Raw genomic sequence first — 23,721 nt, forward strand, 5'->3', positions numbered from 1 at the left:
AGATGCAATGCTTTCATATATAAGCTGCTGAAACGCATCTAAAGATTTCTATAGCAAGTGTTAGGACTAGTTAGAAAATAGAGTTTATTTTACTACAATCGCTTTTTAAAAAGAAAAGAAAAAAAGATTTGAATTAGAAATCTGGAGTTGACTGAATATTGTGCTTACCAATACTGTATTTTGGGGTTTTTTATTTTATGCTGTTTAATTGTTTGCCTTTTCTGTTTTGAAACCTCATCACTAGAATTCTCTTCCAAACCACCCAAAGAGAGGTGAGGCTGGAGCCTGCCTTATTTTCAGTTGCATATAAAAAAGTTTTTGTTGCCCAGACCATTTAAGCATCTGATGAGGTTATAAGCCAGCGTTTTAATCTTACTTTATTGCTGTGCTGTGTGTGTCTCATTTTAATGATTGATTACTTATGGGGGGGCGAGTTATATTGTATTTTTGTAAACCATTCTGAGAGGGTTGCTCTGAAGCGGCTCCCATAGATGTTCTAAAACAAAGAAATAAAATAATATCTATAAGGTTGTGCGGTTCTCCTTAGTGGCTTAGCTCCCATCTCAATTTTGCATGAGAAAAGCACATTATACATCTCATTAAATATAAAAATAAATGAATAATATAGATAAGAATGGGAAAGTAATTGTTTAAAGTTGCACAGAATAGCTGGGGTAACTCAGTCAAATGGGTCAGATTATCATCTATCTATCTATCTATCTATCTATCTATCTATCAGCATGATGAACAAATTGTTTTTATGGTTTTCAGCCCCCAGTTTTTCAGAATGGATATAAGGTAAAGATAAAGGGACCCTGACCATTAGGTCCAGTTGTGACCGATTCTGGGGTTGCGGCACTCAGCTTGATCTATGGGCCGAGGGAGCCGGCGTTTGTCCGCAGACAGCTTTCCGGGTCATGTGGCCCGCATGACTAAGCCGCTTCTGGCGAACCAGAGCAGCGCATGGAAATGCCGTTTACCTTCCCGCCAGAGCGGTACCTATTTATCTACTTGCACTTTGACGTGCTTTCAAACTGCTAGGTTGGCAGGAGCAGGGACCGAGCAACGGGAGCTCACCCCGTCGCGGGGATTCGAACCGCCAACCTTCTGATTGGCAAGTCCTAGGCTCTGTGGTTTAACCCATATCAGCATGATGAACAAATTGTTTCTATGGTTTTCAGCCCCCAATTTTTCAGAATGGATATAGATGACTATTATACCACACACGTTTTCCCTTATACCTTTCACTGAAGAATGAATCAGTGCTAGATATGTGGTAAAATTCTTAATACCACAAGAAGCCCTCGCAGATGATCAAACTATATCAAATTGAATTCCCCACCCACAAAGCTTTCTTTCAACCAATAATGACTATTTTACAACAGCTCAGGTGTGAGTGTATGGTAAAATGTGTTGTAAAGCCCACGGAGACAATCATTTTACCACACATTTTACTACAAAGTGTGGTAAGTGCTCTTAAAGTCATTGCTTGATGAGCATAAAAATCTTCACAAATGCCTGATCATCTTCTTGACAGGTGCCATTCACTTAGAATTTGCATAACGTTGGAAAGACTGACGTTGGCCCTTTAGAGGGATGACACACCTGTCTATGGGATGTGACCTTACTTGGGGGGGGGGGGACTGCTGGTTGTTGCTTAGAGCTCATATCATACAGTCTTTATCGTTGGAAGTGTTTCCAACAAAAATCAGGGTATAAATTACTCAAGAGTTGTCAAGAAAGGTGGAAAAACCTGATGACTTCTGCTCAAAATGATTTTTCCTTTCTCTCCCAGGAGAACGGCGCTCCCTGACAGAATCCACCCATTCCCACTTTGCTTTCGTTAGAGAATCAACAGGTCACTGAAGAGACAAATGAGTCTGAAATCTATTCTGCAATGAAGGCTTGCTGTTTTTTGTTTTGTTTTGCTGACTGTGGGAAAAGTATTTGTTTATTTGTTATTGTGCCCTTCAACAGCACGCCCCAGAGTGGGTTACAAAAATTTACATTTCAGGAATTATTTTTTCAAAAAACAACAACAGTTAAAGCAAATTATAGTCACAGGAATAGGGTGGGTCTTGAAATCACATATCTCAAGTATTAAATGCCAGGGTAAAGAGAGGTGTCTTATCATAGGTATAACTTCATGATGTGAGTACAGCGGTACCTCGGGTGAAGAACTTAATTCGTTCTGGAGGTCTGTTCTTAACCTGAAACTGTTCTTAACCTGAAGCACCACTTTAGCTAATGGGGCCTCCCGCTGCCGCTGCCGCCGCCGCCACCGCTGCGTGATTTCTGTTCTCATCCTGAAGCAAAGTTCTTAACCCGAGGCACTATTTCTGGGTTAGCGGAGTCTGTAACCTGAAGCGTCTGTATCTGTAACCTGAAGTGTATGTAACCTGAGGTACCACTGTACTTGCTGATACCCTACTCATGTGTCTTCACCCCATAAGGATGAACTTTTGGGAACAGAGTTCACTTCTAGTACAGTGGTACCTCAGGTTACATACACTTCAGGCTACTGCCACGCCACCGGAGCAAGATTTCTGTTCTCATCTTGAAGCAAAGTTCTTAACCCGAGGTACTATTTCTGGGTTAGCGGAGTCTGTAACCTGAAACGTCTGTTACCCGAAGCATCTGTATCCCAAGGTACCACTGTAAATGGTGCTTGCATCCTATCCACTATGTTCAGTGGGTTTTTCTCCAGGTAAGATCGTAGCCTTAGCTGAGAAGTAGACAATGATGGAGATTGAAATACTCAGCAGTCTCCTTTAATGATCTAAGGTTCCCCTGCTCATTTAGAAGGCCAGTCCTTTTCTGACTTGTTTCCCTCTTAACTTCAAACTGTAAGAAAGACTTTGAAGCTTTTGTTTTGTTAAAAACCAGCTTTTTGAGGCACAAGAGGAAGAGGCATCAATTGCCAAAATAAACAAATGTACAGAAATAAAGGCTTTTTCCCTTGCCTTGAAATGTAATACAGAGTACTCAGAGCCAACTGTGTTCAAAACAAAACAAAACCCCACAACTTTGATTTTATTTGATGTAATAATATTAGGGTGGGTTTAATGAATGGAAACTAGACTTTGACAGGTGATAATGAGGGGGAAGAAGACATAGCAAAGAATTTGGTTTCTACAAGGTCCTGGATGAAGTCAGGGGGGTGGGGAGATCTGTTTTGTTAAATCAAAACCAAATCTGGCACAGTTGGATTTGTATTTACTTTTCTTTTGGTGTGTGACTTCTGGGAATGGTTTATGGAGCTAAAGTAATATGTGGCTCACTTTTTCTCGTGCTGCTTTTGACCAAGCAGGAAATGAAATCACATTTAAGGAGTATATATAAAAATAAGCTGAGCCCTATAAATGGCACCCCGAGGCATTACAAAAGCCCAAAAAGGAACCTAAAACAAGGCAAAACTAGAAAACACGGCTTACGCTGATAATATATAGATACTATCAATGATATGTGTCCTCTCTGCAATTTGAAACAAAAACAAAAAAGAAAATTCCTGTTTTAGAATCCGAACAGAATTGAAGTAAACTTACCCTGGTCAATTAACTTGGGTGCAATTCACAATTTCTGTTGTGCCTGGATAATTGAGATTGAACTCAGAGACATCTTGGCAAAACTTGTGTAAGTGAAATGAGCATGTGAAGCCCTTGAGGCACTTTTTTTTTTAAAAAAATGTATTTTTATTAAAGATTTTCTTGATTTACAAAAGTATGTGCAATGTCTCGCTCTCGTATTCTTTTTTTTTATGTAACATTTTTACAAATTAGTTTCATTTGTTGAGACATTAGGAAGAAAGGGGGAAAGAGGTAGAGGAGGGGAAAGATGGGTGGGGTGGGGGCAGGTGGCGATGTTTCTGTTTTACTTAAAATATGTAGGTCCAGAGGCACTTCTTGAAGGTGAGCAAAGTGATTCAGACACTCTTGTGGCCACCAATTGCCCCTACAAAAGCCTCCCTCCCAGGGCAGTTAGAACCCGGTAGGCAGAAGGGAACCTTTAAAATGGTGAGCGCTGGTGCATTAGCAGGTGAGAAAAGCAAGAAGAGGAGAAGAAGAGTTTGGATTTGATATCCTGCTTTATCACTAGCCGAAGGAGTCTCAAAGCAGCTAACATTCTCCTTTCCCTTCCTTTCCCACAAGAAGCACTCTGTGAGGTGAGTGGGGCTGAGAGACTTCAGAGAAGTATGACTGGCCCAAGGTCACCCAGCAGCTGCATGTGGAAGAGCGGAGACGCAAACCCGGTTCAGCAGATTACGAGTCCACCACTCTTAACCACTACACCACACTGGAAGCAGCTCCCACCTCTAGACAGGATTATGAAGGAAGCACAGGATTGAGAACCTTAGATTTGCCTCATGAGACTTAGCTCCAGCCTCATCCCTGCTATGAAGGGAAAGGATAAACTGGAGGAAGCGGCACACCAGAGATTGGTGCATCTTCTATGGAAATAAAATGAAAATGAAAACCCCTTCCAGGCCGCACTGTTGTCAGTTTACAATGGGGTGGAAGGTTCACAGGCTAGGAAGGACTTGCTCGCAAATTTATTCACAGCCACACAAATTATGATAGCTAGGAAGTGGAAGGGGCAAGCAGGATATAAAATGGAAGAATGGTACAAAGAGGTTTGGGTTATAGCTATTAACGATAAATTAACATGTGCCATTAAGGTAAGATGGCTAAGCAAATCAGCCGCTTAAGCCAAGAAAGAGTATTCTCTATAAGATTGAATATCAATAAACGTATCAAGACATTGAGATTAGACCACTGAAGAAGCCCGGAATACTATCTTGGGAGTGTGCTACCTGCAAGCCCCAGTAAAACGGTCCCATCTGGGGCGAACAGCGGCCTCTTGATTATTTGGACTGCCAGGGCGAAACAGGTGCAAAACGCCGGCACCCTGTCGTCTGCAACTTCGTTAACATTTATCTACAACTCCACTAGCATCTCTTGGTATTGTGAATAACACGAACTTACCTTTTGTTGGTATCTTCATGAACTTATCTAATAATCTGAGTTAAGCATTTGAAAAATCTATTGAAACCAGACATTATAAGTTCATCTTAGGTTGGGTAGTTCGCAAGTCTCTGTGACTTTGTTTAATGTTTTGTATTTTTCTCAGAAGGTTGATAAAAAATGTATAATTATTGTTCTGTGTATATTAATCGCCAACGTGTTGCATGAGTCGCACTACACAAATTATGATAAGCTAGGAAGTGGAAGGGGCAAGCAGGATATAAAATGGAAGAATGGTACAAAGAGGTTCAGGATATAGCTATTAATGATAAATTAACATGTGCCATTAAGGTGAGACGGTGAATATGCAGGAGAAATGATTCTGAAGAGATATTGTAGAATTTGTATTGTGAAAACGGAAAGGGGTTAAGCCAGTGCAAGAGGTGTCAAAATTTTGGGAGGTTGGAGAGTTATAATGGAATGGTCTCTGTGGTGGGGTGCACATGTTTATGCTTATTTATGTATGATTAATTTGTAATTTAATAATAAACCCTTCTATGCTTCCAAGTGGTCTCGGCCCTAAGATGCTATTCACGGCCTTCCCAATTTCAGCCTTGTTTAATGTGAAAAATGTGATTTGCTTTCTTTCTATCTATTCACCTCTCTTTCTCTTTAAAAAAATGCCATGTAAGTGCCAATATAATCTATTATCCCATTGTGCAGGTTCCTACCCTCCAACCTTGAATAGGGACATCCTATTTAACAACAACAGTAATACCCCACCCATCAGACTGTGTTGCCACAGCCACTCTGGTCTGGGTGGCTTCCAACATATATAAAAAACATAACAAAACATCAAACATTAAAAAGCTTCCCTACACAAGACTGCCTTCAGAGGTCTTCTAAAGGTTGTACAGTTACTTATCACCTTGGCTTGGGCTGTGTGTGTGTGTTGCGTAACTCCATACCCTCCAACTTTTCTCCAATGAAAATAGGGACGTCCTAAGGAAAAGCGGGAAATTTCGGGATCAAATCAGAAACCAGGGTGGCTTCTGTCAATCTGGGGCTGTCCCTGGAAAATAGGGACACTTGGAGGATACAGCGGGACCTCGGGTTAAGTACTTAATGCGTTCCAGAGGTCCGTTCTTAACCTGAAACTGTTCTTAACCTGAAGCACCACTTTAGCTAATGGGCCTCCTGCTGCCGCCGCGCCGCAAGAGCACGATTACTGTTCTCATCCTGAAGCAAAGTTCATATCCTGAAGCACTATTTCTGGGTTAGCGGAGTCTGTAGCCTGAAGCGTATGTAACCTGAAGCGTATGTAACCCGAGGTACCAGTGTATGTAGATTTGGGAGGACTGTGGCAAAGACAGACAGACAGACAAGGAGAGTGTGGCTTATGACAACCCTGTAACAGTAGGCAAGGAGAATACAGCACTGGATTTTCAGCCTACCCTAGCTCAGTTTCCACTCCTGACCGCCTCCTAGGCCAAATCCAGTGCTCAGTTTCATGCAGAAACCTTCTGCTTCATTGATTTCCACGGGGACAAGCCAAACTTTAAAACTTCAAGAAGCAATTGAAAATAAGAGTAAAATTTACAGAACCTGCAGAGTAGCCTGCCTGAATTTTGTGGGATTTGAATACAGTGGTACCTCAGGTTACAGACGCTTCAGTTTACAGACGCCGCTAACCCAGAAATAGTACCTTGGGTTAAGAACTTTACTTCAGGGTGAGAACAGAAATCGCGCCATGGCGGCAGCGGGAGGCCCCATTAGCTAAACTGGTACCTCAGGTTAAGAACAGTTTCAGGTTAAGAACGAACCTCCAGAACGAATTAAGTTCTTAACCCGAGGTACCACTGTGTGGAAATCCTACTGTGGGGGCCCATGATGCTCGTAGGCTGGGATAAACCAAAAAGAAAGATGGCTGTGTCCTTTCTTCTTCTCAAACTTAGACATTATGCATTTGATCAGGTCACAAATACCAGCTTTCAGGGAGCTGGCACATTTATTGAACTTCTTGTCTAGAAATAGCCTAGAACTGGTTGCTGGGAGGACTACAATTCCCATCATCCTGACTACTGGCTATGCTGGCCAGGGCTGATGGGAGCTGTGATCCAACAACATCCAGAGAGTACCAGGTTGGCTACCTTTAGCCTTTGCTTGTCAGCAAAACATAGCTCTCTGGGCATCCTTTGACATAACAAGCCATCCATACTCCATTAAGCAGCCCTGTTGCCTGAAGTATACATTCTTCCCAGGCTTGCAAGCTGATCGTTATCTTCCTGTGTCGGGTTTCCTGCCCTGCTATTATGAACTCTTTATCTCGAATTGGCTCAGCTACACACCAGTGTTGATCAGAGGAAGGCAGACCACCCAACTAGAGAAGACAACTAATTGCCGGGGGGGTGGGGTGGACAGGCTAGCGTAGCTGCGCCGTTTAAAGCAGTAGCTGCTTTTCAAAGCAAAGGGAGAAATATTTAATTCACAGCTGGGGAAAAACATATCCTGACCTGTGCAGCCCCGTTCTCTGTTTGTGAAAGTTGGGAGGCGCTTCTGACATTTTTAGAGACTGGTTAAGTCTTTAATATTTCAGGTAAAGGTAAAGGTAAAGGGACCCCTGACCATTAGGTCCAGTCGTGTCTGACTCTGGGGTTGCGGCGCTCATCTCGCTTTACTGGCCGAGGGAGCCGGCGTACAGCTTCTGGGTCATGTGGCCAGCATGACTGAGCCGCTTCTGGCGAACCAGAGCAGCGCACGGAAACGCCGTTTACCTTCCCACCGGAGTGGTACCTATTTATCTACTTGCACTTTGATGTGTTTTCGAACTGCTAGGTTGGCAGGAGCAGGGACCGAGCAACGGGAGCTCACCCCGTCGCGGGGATTCGAACCGCCGACCTTCTGATCAGCAAGTCCTAGGCTCTGTGGTTTAATCCACAACGCCACCTGTGTCCCTTAATATTTCAGGACCGGGGTGCAAAACTTACTTTATTATAGCAAACAGCAGGGAAATCTTTCTCCTTTCTTTCTCTTACCAGGAAATCGTGCCCCCCCCCCCCCAAGAAAGCACGTGTTGCAGTGAGATCACCAAGGCTGACCTCACTGCTGTTGTGGGTGGGAGCGATTGGAGAGCCACAACAACCCGATTGGTGGTCCCTTGGTTGCTGGGGTAAATGTGGCCAATGGGATCGTTTCATGCCTTAACCGAGGGGCCTATATATACCGCTGCACGTTGCGTTTAGCTTCCTCTTTTTCGCCTTGTGCACTGGAAAAAATCCCCTCCCTCTATTTAGGGTTCATTATGACCTTGATATGCCATCGTAGGTCATCTGCTCTTGGGACAGGGGCCCAGTAGGAATTTTCCCATTTGGCTGATTGGCTGGTGCCGCTTCGGTTTCGCCTGCTGTGTAGCAAATCATCACAACCTTGTAAGGCTTGGCGGTTAGGCATTGGTTCAATGGTGGTGGAGGGGATGTGGTTAGGCTGTACATGCCCCTCCAATGCTAGGGAATTCTGTTAAAGGAATCCAGGGGCTCGCCAGTGAAATATACTTGGAGTTGAGAGTGGATTTCATGCTCTTTATTCAGCTCATAGTGGTGAGGAGGAATGGAAGTTCCCCCAGAATGTCTGTGTTATATACATTATTTACACAAATGGGCCCCACGTGATTGGCTAATTCTGGGATTCTCTTGTAGGCCAATCAGGTTGCGGATTCATTTCCACCTGGAGCTAGATTGGGTGGCTCCTGTGGACCAATCAGACTGCTGCATTCTGAATCCTATTGTTCTAGGACCAATGAGACTGCTGCATTCTGAATCCTATTGTTCTAGGGCCAATCAGACTGCTGCATTTTGGGTCCTATTCAACTCAGTACATAACACCCTTCTAGGGGTTATGGCCATGCCAGAGCCCCTGGGAGCATTTGGGGTGAGCTTGAGTCTGAATCTGGTCCAATGCTCCCCCAGCATGTTTTCCGGGAGTCCAGGCGTCAATGCTGCCCTGCTGAGCTCAGGTGCAGTTAGTTGGGAACCAATGCCTAAGCAAACCACTCACGATCTGTAATCAATAAAGTTGTGGCCAAAATTATGCCAGTAACCTTAAACTAAATTCTGTGTCAGTTGTGTCTTTATTTATTGGGGGAGGTCTTGGGATCTTAACACGCAACACATTTCACCAGTACAGCAAGCAGCAAGTGGCATTCCCTACTTGGGGCAGCCATTTTCCTGCCAGCAGGAAGGATGAAAGATGCCCTACTGTTGCCAAGGGTCCTTCTGCCGAGATATTATGGGGTAACACGACTCCAGGGGCACTTACAGACCCTCCAAGTGTCACTATTTTCCAGGGACAGTCTCATTTTTACAGAAACCACACCTGTTTCTTATTTGATCCCGGAATGTCCCGCTTTTCCTTAGGGCGTCCCGATTTTCACTGGCAAAATCTTGGAGGGTATGGAGTCATGCAACCTCCGAGCCACAGAGATAAGTAACTATACAAACTTTAGAAGACACGTGAAGGCAGTCCTGTATAGGCAAGCTTTTTATGTTTCATGTTTTATTATGTTTTTATATATGTTGGAAGCCCAGAGTGGCTGGGGCAACCCAGTCAGATGGGCAGAGTATAAATAATAAAGTTGTTGTTGTTGTTGTTGAATAGGATGTCACTATTTTCATCAGAGAAATGTTGGAGGGTATGGAATTGATGTCAGAGCTTGTCTCAATGGCAACCCAGTCAGATGAGTGGGGGTACAAAAATAAAATTATTATTTTAAAAACAAAAAAATGAGGCGAGGATTATAGATTTTTCACCTCTCCCTAAAGATTTTTTTTTAAGAATTCACCAGCCCATTGAAGACTGAACTTCTTTACCCACCAACAAATTTTGTTCCCCTCACAAGCCCTGCAAACATCTTGGGAAAGTCCACATTGGAATATTTACCCAGGGTGACAAATATTACCACCTTATGATAACTGTACATCAATAAAATGTATAGGACAAGAAATAAGGAGAGTTGGAAATGTAAATAAAAGGAAGGAATTTTTTACCATGTGTGGTGGACTTGTAATAAGGTAAAAGCATATTGGGAAATAATATGAAAAACCGGATGCATTTTTATTGGGTATAGTGGGAGAAGAGATACCAAAGGGAGATCAAAAATTGTTTATGTATGCAACAACAGCAGCCAGAATTCTTTTAGCCCAAAAATGGAAGCAACAAGAAATACCAAGAAAAGATGAAGATGATGGACTTTGCAGAACTGGCGAAGCTGACTGGAAAAATCTGAAACCAACGTGATCAAGCTTTCCAAAAAGACTGGAGTAAATTTATACAATACTAAGTACCATTGAAAGCAATTAACACTAGCAGGGTTGTAAGAAGACTTATAATGATAATGGTTACTACCCTTTTACATTTATTCATAAATGGTGCTATTTTGAATGAGTGAAATGGAAAATGTACAAATGCTATGATATACGTTGAACTTTGAAAACCTTGAGAAGTTGATAGGCTCATATGAGCAAAAGAAGTAAAGTGGAAAAAGAGGATGTGTTTAAATATTACAAAATGGAAATTTAATTTAAAAATAAATATAATCTCTGTACAAATATAATCTGTACATCGAAATACGGTTAACGAGCACAATTCTGGAGGCTGCATGAAAAGTTGGTCACCCTTATTCAGCATGGAGGAAACACGATGTGTAAATGGAAAAATGGAAAACGCATAAATAAAAATTAAAAGAAGAAAAGTTGGCCACCCTATTCCACTAGATTCCTCTGCCAAAGCAAGGGCTTGGAAGGGAGGGAATGAAAGTGTTATCTACTGAACTTCTCACCCTGGGCCAGCAGGGGGATACTGTAGATAGTTTTCACTCAGGTCCACATATGCAAATAAGGAATTGAAAGCGACGTTCAGTGATTGGATAGTCACAGAAAGTTGTTACTGTTGCTTTGTAGTGGAGCTCTATATGAGCAGGTTGGCTGAACCCTTCAGTTCAGTTCTGTTCTGGCCTGTGAATCGCTGTGTCGTCTGATATGTTCACCCACAACTTAACAGAAAGCACCTGCAGAATACAATGAAGATGGCTTAATAGCTATTACCTTGCCTCTTTTGACTGCATCTGTCAGTATGAGGCATTTAGGGTGCTTAGGGGTTTGTTTTTTTAATAGCTGCAGCTGTGGGCTGCAGCAACCAGGCCTCCTCTCCCGTCTTTTGCAACCTTCCTCCAATTGGAGGCAAAGTGGAAGCTTACAATGGATCTTCGAGTAAATAGGCATCTAGAGATGTTTATGTATTTGTAGCTGTGGTCAGCAGCAGCATGTAAATGGAAGTGCAATACATTCCACACACACACACCCAGCCATCCTGGTAAATCTGTCCGCGTCTCCTATTGATCCTTATTTCCAGTCCCCTTGGCCAGATAAATGGAGTTTGCTTTAGAGATCAGTATTGCAGGGGATTAAACAAGGAGCCGCTTTGAGGTTTCTACCGGGGCCTCTGCTAGGAAAGAATAAGATATTTAACCTAGCAATATCGGATCTTATGAAGCACATTACCCTTCATTTGAGAGGTTTGTGTTAAGGAAGGCACTATTCCCCCTCCTCCCAAGTTGGGAAAAAGTCATAGGATCATAGAATTGTGAAGTTGGAAGGGACCACAAAAGTCACCTAGTCTAACCACCCTTCGAAGCAGGAATATGCAGCTGTCCTATACAGGGATCGAACCTGCAACGCATGGGTGAAGCAGCTCCCCAGGGTGTTCCAGAAACATTGTTGTTGTTTAGTCGTTTAGTCGTGTCCAACTCTTCGTGACCCCATGGACCAGAGCACGCCAGGCACTTCTGTCTTCCACTGCCTCCCGCAGTTTGGTGAAACTCATGCTGGTAGCTTCGAGAACACTATCCAACCATCTCATCCTCTGTTGTCCCCTTCTCCTTGTGCCCTCCATCTTTCCCAACGTCAGGGTCTTTTCCAGGGTGTCTTCTCTTCTCATGAGGTGGCCAAAGTACTGGAGCCTCAGCTTCAGGATCTGTCCTTCCAGTGAGCACTCAGGGCTGATTTCCTTAAGAATGGATAGGTTCGATCTTCTTGCAGTCCATGGGACTCTTAAGAGTCTCCAGAATCATTACGAACAGGCAATTGGTAAACCAAATCACTCGAAACAATTAAAAAAGGATTGCTTCATTATGCTCAAAAACATGGGCATGAGGAGCCACTTCACACGGAGGGTCTGTCCTGTGGGACTACTCTTACACATCTGTAATGGCTGCTTAAAAATCCTGTACAAGCTGAATCATTGCCCGAGTCCACTTGTCACACCCTGGACAGGAGGAATCATCATAGACAGCATTTCCTAGAGTTTCCCTCATTTCTACTATCTACTCAGTGGTCACATGACGCAAACTCTAATCACACTTGGGCCAGCTCAAAAGTTCTTAAGGCAAATTTTCTCTGTACCACCCTGCGTCCCAAACGCCTCAGTGTGCCTAGAGGCTAATGTTCCCTCGGTAGAATTACAGATCTGGCGTAGGACACTTAACTATTGGCTTCGCCTAAACTCAAATCCCCCCCGGTCTAATATCCCTAGTGTTGCAAGATTGTCACAAGCACACCTGGACTAAAATTGTCTATCAAAAACTTCACTCTTGTGGTTTATCGCCACAACAGCTACTCACTTCGGGTTTTAGTAAAGCAAACAGTTGGATTTGTCAGTGCCTAAATGATACTGAGCGTCAGAACAACTTGGCCACAATAAGGAAATTTTGCCCATGGTATGACTATTTCCCCACTTCCCATTTCGATTCTCTAGCACCCTATCTGCATAACCTAGCAATTCTAAAATATAGACGCGCTTTTACTCTCGCAAGATTGAATGTATTGCCCTTGGCTGTACTTGAGGGACGATTCCAAAAGATTCCACACGAAAAACGCTTATGTCCCTGTGGAGATGGCAGTCCCGAATCGGTGGCACATGCCCTTCTGGCTTGCACTCTTTATAAAGACTTGAGGAATGAGGTTATCACCCCTTTTATTGTCCATCCCCAGTCACTTAACCATTGCCACAGTGTCCTTTCTCTTGGCAGATCAAGATGAGCAGGTGACAGCAAAGGTTGCAAGGTTTTTAGCTGGGGCAATTAGAACAAGATCCACTATTTGACTATTGATTCAAAACCCTAAAATGTATTTTATATAATTGATTTTTATTTCTATTCTTTGTGTATCGTATTGTTGTTTTATTGCTATGGCCGATGGCTGATGCAAATAAAGATTCATTCATTCATTTGTTTTCCAGACTGGGGAGGATTGCTATGCTAAAGTTTGAAACCCTGTACATTAATAAGATGCTCACTTTTAATCTCAGAAATAGAATTGACGTGTTCATGAAAGCTTAAGTACTTATTTAAAAAGCAATCATTTGTTGAAATACATTTGTTGTTTGTGTTTCAGCTTCATGTTACTTTAATACACAAATATTATTCTTATGATTGAATGTAGACAACCAAAAGCAAAAATAATATTTAACACCACACCTAGCAACAAAAACAGAGTTAAGGAAACACATGTTTGTTTGTTTTTAAAAAGTACAATTTTTAAAATTGCAATGAAATGGATATTAGATAAATTCTTCATTAATAAATCCATAACAGGCCAAGTTGTAGCATACTGAATATACTGCAGTGGTTTGGACTATTATGGATTCACTGTTTAAGTACAGTGGTACCTCGGGTTACATACGCTTCAGGTTACATATGCTTCAGGTTGCAGACTCCACTAACCCAGAAATATTGCTTCAGGTTAAGAACTTTGCTTCAGGATGAGAACGGAAATTGTGCTCCGGCTGCACGGCGGCAGCAGGAGGCCCCATTAGCTAAAGTGGTGCTTCAGGTTAAGAACAGTTTCAGGTTAAGAACTGACCTCCTGAACGAATTAAGTACTTAACCCAAGGTACCACTGTATTTATTTATCTGACAATTATTATACTGTAATAAAAAATGTGGTTTTCCACATTGTTGTGTTTGAGCCACTAGGTGGAGAAAGCAAGCCTTCTTCCTGTACTAAATGGATAGCATTTTCAAAAGAATGCCATGCTGACCTAGAAAACTTGGCAATACTTTAAGGAAGAAAGCAAATTTCTGTGTAAGTTTAACTGATAGTAATGACAGAATAGAGAAGAACACATAGAGAAAACATTTTTTTTTTTGTAAGGAGCGCTTGAGTTCAACTGAAATCAAGGGTAGATAAATACAGATAAATCCTTCTGTCAATGGAACACAAATATCACTGATCCAGTGGGCAAACATTTCAGCAAGTGTGTCACAAACTAAGACCAGTGGTGCAACTCTGGCTCACACTGCAGGTTGTTTGCAAGCGGGAGCCAAGCATTGCCCTGGCACAAACTCCCAAACACATAACAGGATCCTATCCCATACATACACAAATCACAAAACAAAAGTTTCTTTTTCAATTCTGAAATTACATTTTCTACTTTTCTGTAATTATACTGCGGCCCACACTATGGCTTCCCTGCCATGCCCAAAACATTCTCTCACCCTTTCACTATTTTTGTTTAACCTGCAGCCTAAACAAGAGTCCTAAAAAGGGTATTATTTTGCAACTTTGGGGTTGGTCCTCATACAGTCCTACCTTGGTTGTCGAACGCCTTGGTACTCATACATTTTTTAGAGTGTATAAATGTTTGCAAAAACTGAAGAACTGATGGGTGTCCTTGTTCTGTTTGTTTAATCTTCTTCTGTTTCTGCTGCCTGGTTTTTATTTAGGTAAAGGTACCCCTGACCATTAAGTCCAGTCGCGGATGACTCTGGGGTTGTGGCTCTCATCTCGCTTTACTGGCCGAGGGAGCCGGTGTTTGTCCGCAAACAGCTTCCAGATCATGTGACCAGCATGACTAAGCTGCTTCTGGTGAACCAGAGCAGTGCACAGAAACGCCATTTACCTTCCCGCCGGAGCGGTACCTATTTATCTACTTGCACTTTGTGCTTTGAACTGCTAGGTGGGCAGGAGCTGGGAACGAACAACGGGAGCTCACCCCGTCGTGGGGATTCAAACTGCCGACCTTCTGATCGGCAAGCCCTAGGCTCTGTGGTTTAGACCACAGCGCCACCTGCATTTTTATTTAAACATGGCAAAATGTTGTGTGCTTGTGTGTGTGTACTAAGCAACATGTAAACGAAAACACACCTATCACTCAGAATTTTGTAGTGACCTTCTCCCAACTTAAAAAGGGTATAATTAGAGGGTACATGAAAAATGAACATATTGGTGAAAATAGCACACAATAATTGCTTGTAAAAACATGTAAATATAGCATACAAAAATGTGCGTATTAAGAGAAACGCACAGTAAACTGCTGCCACGTTTTCCCCAAGGATATATCTATATACAAATACATAACACATGAACAGGGAAGCTGAAAACAACCAAAATTGACTGATTTGCTCATCCTTAGTTGTTGCCTGCTAATTCCTGGAAGAAATCTAGTTTTCCTAATCAGTATCTACAATGATGGACCTTTATTGTTCCATCAGCCTGGTGCCCTCCATACGGCCAGTGCCAATGAGAGTTGAAGTCCCAAACTCCTGGCAGGCACTAGGGCTGGTGAAGGTTGATTTAATCTATCCCATGCCGGGTGTTCAATGCTGCCTGGAATACGCACACCTTTTACAAACAGAGGAAGAAGTGTCATAACTTCAGGGAGATGCAAATTGCCCCCCGAGCAAATTGTCCAGCTTAGCGGAATGACTCGTGTAAACGCGTCTTTGCATAATCAACGGCTGTGGAACTGCTCAAAAGAGAAAGCACGGCAGATGTATTTGCACGATGAATCGTGAAGGAACATTATATAATATGGTTCCCCTTCGCTGTTCATTATATAAACACATCTGTCATGCTCCCTTTGTATCCCAGCGTTGATGTGTGCTTCCCTCCCCCCAGTCTGATCACCTGGGAAGATGAAGGCAGATCACACACAAACATTGCATGAAAGGGGATAGCTTGGCTGAGAAGAATTGCGATGAATAATCTAGCTGCGTTTTGTACAAAGAGGTGTGAATTAAAGCTCTAGCAGAGCGATCCCATACATGTTTGGACAAAAGACAGCCCCCTGGAGCACAGTGAGGCTTGCTCAGAGGTAAGTGTATATAATATTGCACAGCAAGTCCCTGCTTTGTGTTGCGCTCTCTCTCTCTCTCTCTCTCTCTCTCTCTCTCTCTGTGTGTGTGTGCAGAAAACGCAGTATCAGCTCCCCACTTTCTCTCTCTTTTTTACTTCACCTCCAAGTCCTTGCTCCTGCACACATTTATCACTGTTGGCACAAAGGGAAGCCACATTCAGCTACGGACGTATTCAGAAGACCTTCAGGGACTAGAGAACTTAAGGGGGGGTGCTTAACCAGCATAATGATGTGCTACTGTATTGATCACTCCAGCACTTCCCACAATTTCCCTGTGACTCGACTGCATCGCCAAGGCCCGTTTCAGAGGCTCAGACCAACCCCTTGATTAAGACAGAGTATTTTGGTGAATACCTTTGATCGGGCCAAGGTGTTTCACTGCAGGGAGTGTAGGATAAGCACTGAGTTGCCACGTGGACAGTTTCTGAAGCGTTTTTGTACGGCAGCGTCCACAACCATTTCAGAGTGTTATGGAAATTACTGGGGGGGGGCACATCTTTAAATTAAATATTACAAATATTATGCCTGAATGTATCCTTTCAACTTGACAGCTCAGAGAAGTTACCTAGCTTTAAAAATAATATAAAATCATCTCCTTTCCCAGTTTCCTCCATTCCAAAGCTATTTTCCTCTTGAAAAGGACTCCAGGAAGTTCCCAGAGGTGACAATTACTGGGCTCATTGTTAGCCAAGTGAAGCCAAATCTCATTACCTGACTCGCCTCAGGCTCCAGACATGCAAAGGAACTTCAATTGTACTTTTGGGTGGTGGGTACTTAAGACATATTTGTCTATGCTAATCGTATGCCTGAGTCTTGCCCTGCCATGTCTGCTTATGCTAATCTTGTACCAAGGGCTTGTCTGGACATGTTTGCCAAGGTTAACCCCTCCCCTTTTGTGACATGTCAGTGATGTAGCAATGATGCTGTATGAACTGTATTCTGGGATATGGTGGGAAAGTTTTAAAAGTCTTTGTCACCCCATCCTCGGGGTTCAAATTTGCTCTTTGAACCTATTGCGCAATAAACTTTGGTCTACAGCTATTTGCTCTGGTTGGCTGGACTCCTTCCTTTATTCCGCAGGGATCCGCGGGCTCTGCCCGATGAGCTGGGTGACTAAGCAGCCTCACACCTAGATTTTACCATAACAAGAGCTAGAGGTGACATACTAGTTTTAGCAGAGACACTGCCTGTGCTCCCCTGAACTGGTCCCAAAGTTTCAGGAACAGCCTGATTTTCTTCAAACTGATTTGGCGGAGACTCACGTTGCTTCAGACTACTCCTGAATCTTTTCAAACCAGACTTCTTCAGTTCAGGATTTGACCAAAGATAATTAAGTTGCGATTTTAGTTTTCGCTTCGTTAAGGCAGCCTTCTCCTGCTTAGGTCCTTTGGGGTTTGTTGGAACACAGCTCTCATCCCAGCTGACTCATATTGTAGTATTAACTGAAGATGCTGGACCATTTTCAAGGGAAGCCTCATGTAAAACACATTTCCATAACCCAAACATGAGTTTACCTGAGCATGAGTCCCTGTGGCTAGGCTGTCTCCACCTGTGACCAGCAAAACCAGAGGACCCTCCTCCAAGGGCCTTCTGGCACTTCCCTCACAGGGAACCAGGCAGAGGGCCTTCTTGTTGACTATTTGCAGTCTGGTAGCGCTGCAGAGAGCTTGCTGGGGAGACCATGCATTAAATAGGGACTCAAAAATAACTTAAACAAGGTTTTAATTACAAAAACAAAACTCCTTATACACTAAATACATCAAAAACAAACCACCAACCCATCCCCCAGGGTAATGGGAGAGCTAGGTGCTGCTCCTTATATACTACACCCAATTGCCAACACAGCTTAATCAATACAACTCAGCAGCACTTGCTATGTTTCACAGCTGTAAAGCTGGGTCTCGTTATCTTGCTCTGGCCCTTGCTCTGGCCCCTTAAAGACATACACATCGGGTGGAACAATGATGAACCTTTACATTTAAAGTACCATATTTTTTGCTCTATAAGACTCACTTTTTCCCTCCTAAAAAGTAAGGGGAAATGTGTGTGCGTCTTATGGAGCGAATGCAGGCTGCGCAGCTATCCCAGAAACCAGAACAGCAAGAGGGATTGCTGCTTTCGCTGCGCAGTGATCTCTCTTGCTGTTCTGGCTTCTGAGATTCAGAATATATTTTTTTCTTGTTTTCCTCCTCCAAAAACTAGGTGCGTTTTATGGTCTGGTGCGTCTTATACAGCGAAAAATACGGTAACCATTCAACACTTCTGAGTAGTGGCGCCCGCCCTGTGGAACGCCCTCCCATCAGATGTCAAGGAAATAAACAACTACAGTCATACCTCGGGTTACAGACGCTTCAGGTTGCGTTTTTTCAGGTTACGGACCCGCAGCAACCCGGAAGTACCGGAACGGGTTACTTCCGGGTTTCGGGGGATGCGCATGCGCAGAAGCGCTAAAACGCGCTTTGCACATGCGCAAAATCGCAACCCATGTGTGCGCAGATGCGCCGCTGCGGGCTGCAAACACTACGGCTTGCGAACGTGCATCCCTCATGGATCACATTCGCAACCTGAGCGTCCACTGTATCTGACTTTTAGAAGACATCTGAAGGCAGCCCTGTTTAGGGAAGTTTTTAATGTTTGATGTTTTAGTATGTTCTGATATATGCTGTGAGCCACCCTGAGAGGCTGGGGAAACCCAGCCAGATGGGCGGGGTATAAATAATAAAGTTGTTGTTGCTGGGTTTCATGCTTATAATGAAAACGAAAGCCTAATCAAACTTCTTTTTTTCAGATTTCCTGTCGGTGACTCTATTTATGAGGGCCATTCTGAATTTCATGTACAATCTGAGAAATGGGGAAAGAAATTCGTTGCATTTATTTCTCATTCACCGACCAACCACCTCAAGTTGGTATATATGCCGTGACTCCCCACAGTATTCTCACAGCAGCCCTGTGAAGTAGGGTAACCTTGAGACCATAGGGACTGGCTCACTGAGTTTCACAGCTGAGTAAGGATTTTAATTTAGCCCTTGCCACAGACACTCTGTCCATTATGCCACCTTGGTTGGCAAAGCTTTCAAGCGAGGTAATTTACTCTCTCTCTCTCTCTCTTAGTTTACTCTTCTTTTAGTACTTTTAGTCTTGACACTCACGGGTAGAGCAGCCCGCTGTTAATCTGCTTCATTGCTGAGAAAATGTTTGGGTGTGCAGCCTAAAATTTGTTGCAAACGCTGATTTTGTACACGCACACCTCTGTGTTAAATGCCAGCTGCATGTGGGCCACAGTTTGATTTGCGAGCCGGCATGATGCGCGGCTGGATCTTGTTGTGAAATTGCTACAGCGCATATTTTATGCCCAAAGAATAAGGAAATAGCAGTGCAAGCTGAGCAGCTGAGAAACGCCCCTCATCTTCAGAAAGTCACTGCCACGCTGATACGAGGCCACTAAAAAGGAAGAGGAAATTTAAAAGTTCAGAATTTGATGGAGGTCTTTATTCTCTGCTTTCAGATGTTCTTAATGGTTTGAAATGTGTTCCTTTTCTTTTAGCTGCATTTTAGTGGGGTTTTTATTTTACTACTTTATTGTTTGCTGCCCTGGGCGTCTTTGGAAAGAAAGGGTGGGAGAGAAATCAAATAAATAAATACCTCCAAATTCCTTTGGAGGCTGTTTCTGCGCAATTTGTATCTGCAGTGGCCAGAATTCCAAGCCGAAGCCAGTGCTGCATTAAGCACGAAAACCAAGCCACTTCTCGGACAAATACAGCCAAGTATTCCCTGTATGAACTCATGCTAACCTCGGACAATCAGGCAGTGTTTCAGCCTTGCTGGCAGTAGGCAGTCAGAATTTAGATTATGAAAGATATTCACTGTCTCTCTCGCTTCCCTCCCTCCTCCGTGCACCAGCTAAGTTCCAAGTCCTTTCATGGCCCTCTCTGTTTTCCCCTTCCAACAGGGTAGCATTATGGACGCCTGTATACAAATCTACTTCAACAGTGGCACCAGTATGATCCAATTCGACCGCAGAGGGATGATCAGCTAATGGAAGCCTACACAATCGGCTTTAATTAAATAACCGAAGCATACTTCTCTTTTAGGCTGGTGCAGTGGCAAAACATTCGCGCTCTTCAAAAGAACCTTGCCCGTGCCAAGCAGATTAAGTTACTTTTGAAAGCATTTTGCCTCCTGTCCTAGCCAACTGAGAAGGGGTGGGGGGTGGAGAGGACATTGGCCACAACTGCTCACCGATTCCATCAGTAATTATGGAAATGCCAGTGAGGAGCCGTGAAAAGCTTTTTGGCCTTGCACCATAAAGCTTTAGCCTGGCTATTTTCATGTGTCTCTCTCTAGTTAGCAGCTAATAGCTGCACCAAGATGCTAATCCAAAGCTAAGGGAAATGAATGCAGAATCTATCAGCTCATTTTTATTTGTATTCAGCTTTGATCGTGTGACAAATTATTTGAAAACGATAATGAGCAAGGGCAGCCACTTGCAGAAATGAAAATAGGTTATATGGTGTTTTATAGAAAGGTAAAGGGACCCCTGACCATTAGGTCCAGTCGTGACCGACTCTGGGGTTGCAGTGCTCATCTCGCTTTATTGGCCAAGGGAGCTGGCGTTTGTCCGCAGACAGCTTCGGGTCATGTGGCCAGCATGACTAAGCCGCTTCTGGCAAACCAGAGCAGCGAACGGAAACGCCGTTTACCTTCCCGCCTGGAGCGGTACCTATTTATCTACTTGCACTTTGACGTGCTTTCGAACTGCTAGGTTGGCAGGAGCAGGGACCGAGCAACGGGAGCTCACCCCATGGCGGGGATTTGAACCACCGACCTTCTGATCAGCAAGCCCTAGGCTCTGTGGTTTAACCCACAGCGCCATCCATGTCCCGGTGTTAATATATATATATTAAAAACACCATTTTGATTATATTAAAACTACAGTGGTACCTCGGGTTACAGACGCTTCAGGTTACAGACTCCGCTAACCCAGAAATAGTACCTTGGGTTAAGAACTTTGCTTCAGGATGAGAACAGAAATCGCGCGGCAGCAGCGGGTAGCCCCATTAGCTAAAGTGGTACCTCAGGTTAAGAACAGTTTCAGGTTAAGAAGAGACCTCCAGAACGAATTAAGTTCTTAACCCGAGGTACCACTGTATACATAATCCCATTTCTAGTGGAAAGCATGAATTGGCAAAGGAGTCATCTCCTGCCCTCTGATGCTATAGCTTCCCGACACCTCTAGTTACAAGCCAGTCCTGACAGACAGGTTGACCACTGTTATACAGTGGTGCCTCGCAAGACGAAATTAATCCGTTCCGCGAGTCTCTTCGTCTTGCGGTTTTTTCGTCTTGCGAAGCACGGCTATTAGCAGCTTAGCGGCTTAGCGGCGCTTAGCGGCTATTAACGGCTTAGCGGCTATTAAGGGCTTAGCGGCTTTAAGAAAAAGGAAACAAACTCACAAGAACTTGCAAGACGTTTCGTCTTGCGAAGCAAGCCCATAGGGAAATTCGTCTTGCGGAACGACTCAAAAAACGCAAAACCCTTTCATCTAGCGAGTTTTTCATCTTGCGAGGCATTCGTCTTGCGGGGCACCACTGTATCTAGTTTGGTCGTTTATATAGATATAAACAAAGATATACTGTATGTACACATACATATGCACACATATACAATATATGCCATTCCGTGTAACATCACCAGATGGCAGTGTGGAATTCAAATCATTCTTTACTATTTGAATTAGTTTGTACAATGCATAATCTATCCTCATATTATCAGGCTCAGGCTGGTCAATTCCACACTTCCCCCTATTAAATATAGGTTGTTCGGTGTACAACAGTGCTGGTTACTAGAGGTTGATAAACAGGTCTGTTTGTGGGCTTTGATTACTCAGGAACTTCTGACATCAGTTAGGAACAATGGATATAGAAAGCTGCCTGATACAGATTCCATCTAGCCTAGTAATGTCAGCACCGGCTGGCAGCAGCTCCCCAGCGTTTCAGGCAAAGGTGTCTCCCAATCCTTTGCAACAATGCCATGGACTGAACCTGAGACCTTTTGCGTGCAAAGTATGCTGTCTACCTTCTGGGTACCAGTGCCTTTGGAATATGGAATTTCAAACCTTCCATGTAGTTTCACAATTACATATCTATTTGGAGGTACAGGTACACTATAACAAGCAATACTGAGCTTAATCTGAACAGAGCAATGGAGAAATTTCTGAAGCAACAATGGGATATCATCTCCGCCCAAGGCATGATGGAGAACAGCAACAACTGGGAAAAGATACACATAACATTTTACAAGGCCAGGAATAAACACCATGGACAGGATAATTGCCACACACAGGAAGAACAAGGATATAGTTTGAGTGCCTCACTTGTAGATTTATAAATCATTTAATGTGTCATGTCAACACAAATAGGAGTTACTAATATTGCAGTTGTTGTATAAGGGATTGTTATTTTGACTGGGATGTAACTGAAATTAATAAGATTCTGTAACTCAGAAAAGAAGAAAATCATCAAACCATCAATTCTAGCACGTGGGAGGCCACCTAAATTATATAATTTGGTGTTTGAACAATTGGTATTAGTAATTGTATTCTAATTTGATATTGTTTTAATGAGGCTATCATTGGATTGAAATGGAAAATTAATAAAAATTATTATTTAAAAAGTACCGAGCTTAATCTGAATTTGTATCGATTGATGGATGAAATTTACTTGTACTGAAATTGATGCTGTAAATCAAATAGAGGAATGGAATACTATTTTGAAAATGGAAGAAGAAGAAGAAGAAGAAGAAGAAGAAGAAGAAGAAGAAGAAGAGGAGGAGGAGGAAGAAGATTCATAATTATGTAGGTTACTGGAGCAGTGTGGGATGCAGCCAGTTAATGCATGAATTGAGCAAAAACTCAGTCTCTCCGGTGAGGCAGGGATGGGAAAATGTCGCCCTTCAGATGCTACTAAACTCCAACTTCCATCATCCCCGATCATCATTCCAACTCCCTAATGGGAGTTTGAGTTGAAAAACATCTCAAGGTCATTCCTCATTTACACCATAGAATCATAGAATCATAGAATCATAGAGTTGGAAGAGACCACAAGGGCCATCGAGTCCAACCCCCTGCCAAGCAGGAAACACCATCAGAGCACTCCTGACATATGGTTGTCAAGCCTCTGCTTAAAGACCTCCAAAGAAGGAGACTCCACCACACTCCTTGGCAGCAAATTCCACTGTCGAACAGCTCTTACTGTCAGGAAGTTCTTCCTAATGTTTAGGTGGAATCTTCTTTCTTGTAGTTTGGATCCATTGCTCCGTGTCCGCTTCTCTGGAGCAGCAGAAAACAACCTTTCTCCCTCCTCTATGTGACATCCTTTTATATATTGGAACATGGCTATCATATCACCCCTTAACCTCCTCTTCTCCAGGCTAAACATGCCCAGCTCTCTTAGCCGTTCCTCATAAGGCATCGTTTCCAGGCCTTTGACCATTTTGGTTGCCCTCCTCTGGACACGTTCCAGTTTGTCAATGTCCTTCTTGAACTGTGGTGCCCAGAACTGGACACAGTACTCCA

The 23,721-nt window shown here is 43.3% G+C and overlaps 1 long non-coding RNA gene across 6 annotated transcripts in view; it reads right to left on the minus strand.

Annotated features, from left to right (window-relative positions):
- The window catches only part of LOC308459568, a 194,028-nt gene that overhangs the window by 26,147 nt on the left and 144,160 nt on the right, over nt 1-23,721 (minus strand). Inside the window, exon 1 of one of the 6 annotated variants that reach the window (XR_013978162.1) lies at nt 17,663-17,752. The exons of the other annotated variants lie outside the window; for them this stretch is intronic. This is a non-coding gene — a long non-coding RNA (uncharacterized lncRNA). Of the gene's footprint in view, nt 1-17,662; nt 17,753-23,721 lie in introns of those variants that run through there. 6 annotated transcript variants of the gene reach the window in all.

This window comes from Podarcis pityusensis, assembly GCF_964106645.2.
Source record: "Podarcis pityusensis genome assembly, chromosome: 12".
Taxonomy (NCBI): domain Eukaryota; kingdom Metazoa; phylum Chordata; class Lepidosauria; order Squamata; family Lacertidae; genus Podarcis; species Podarcis pityusensis.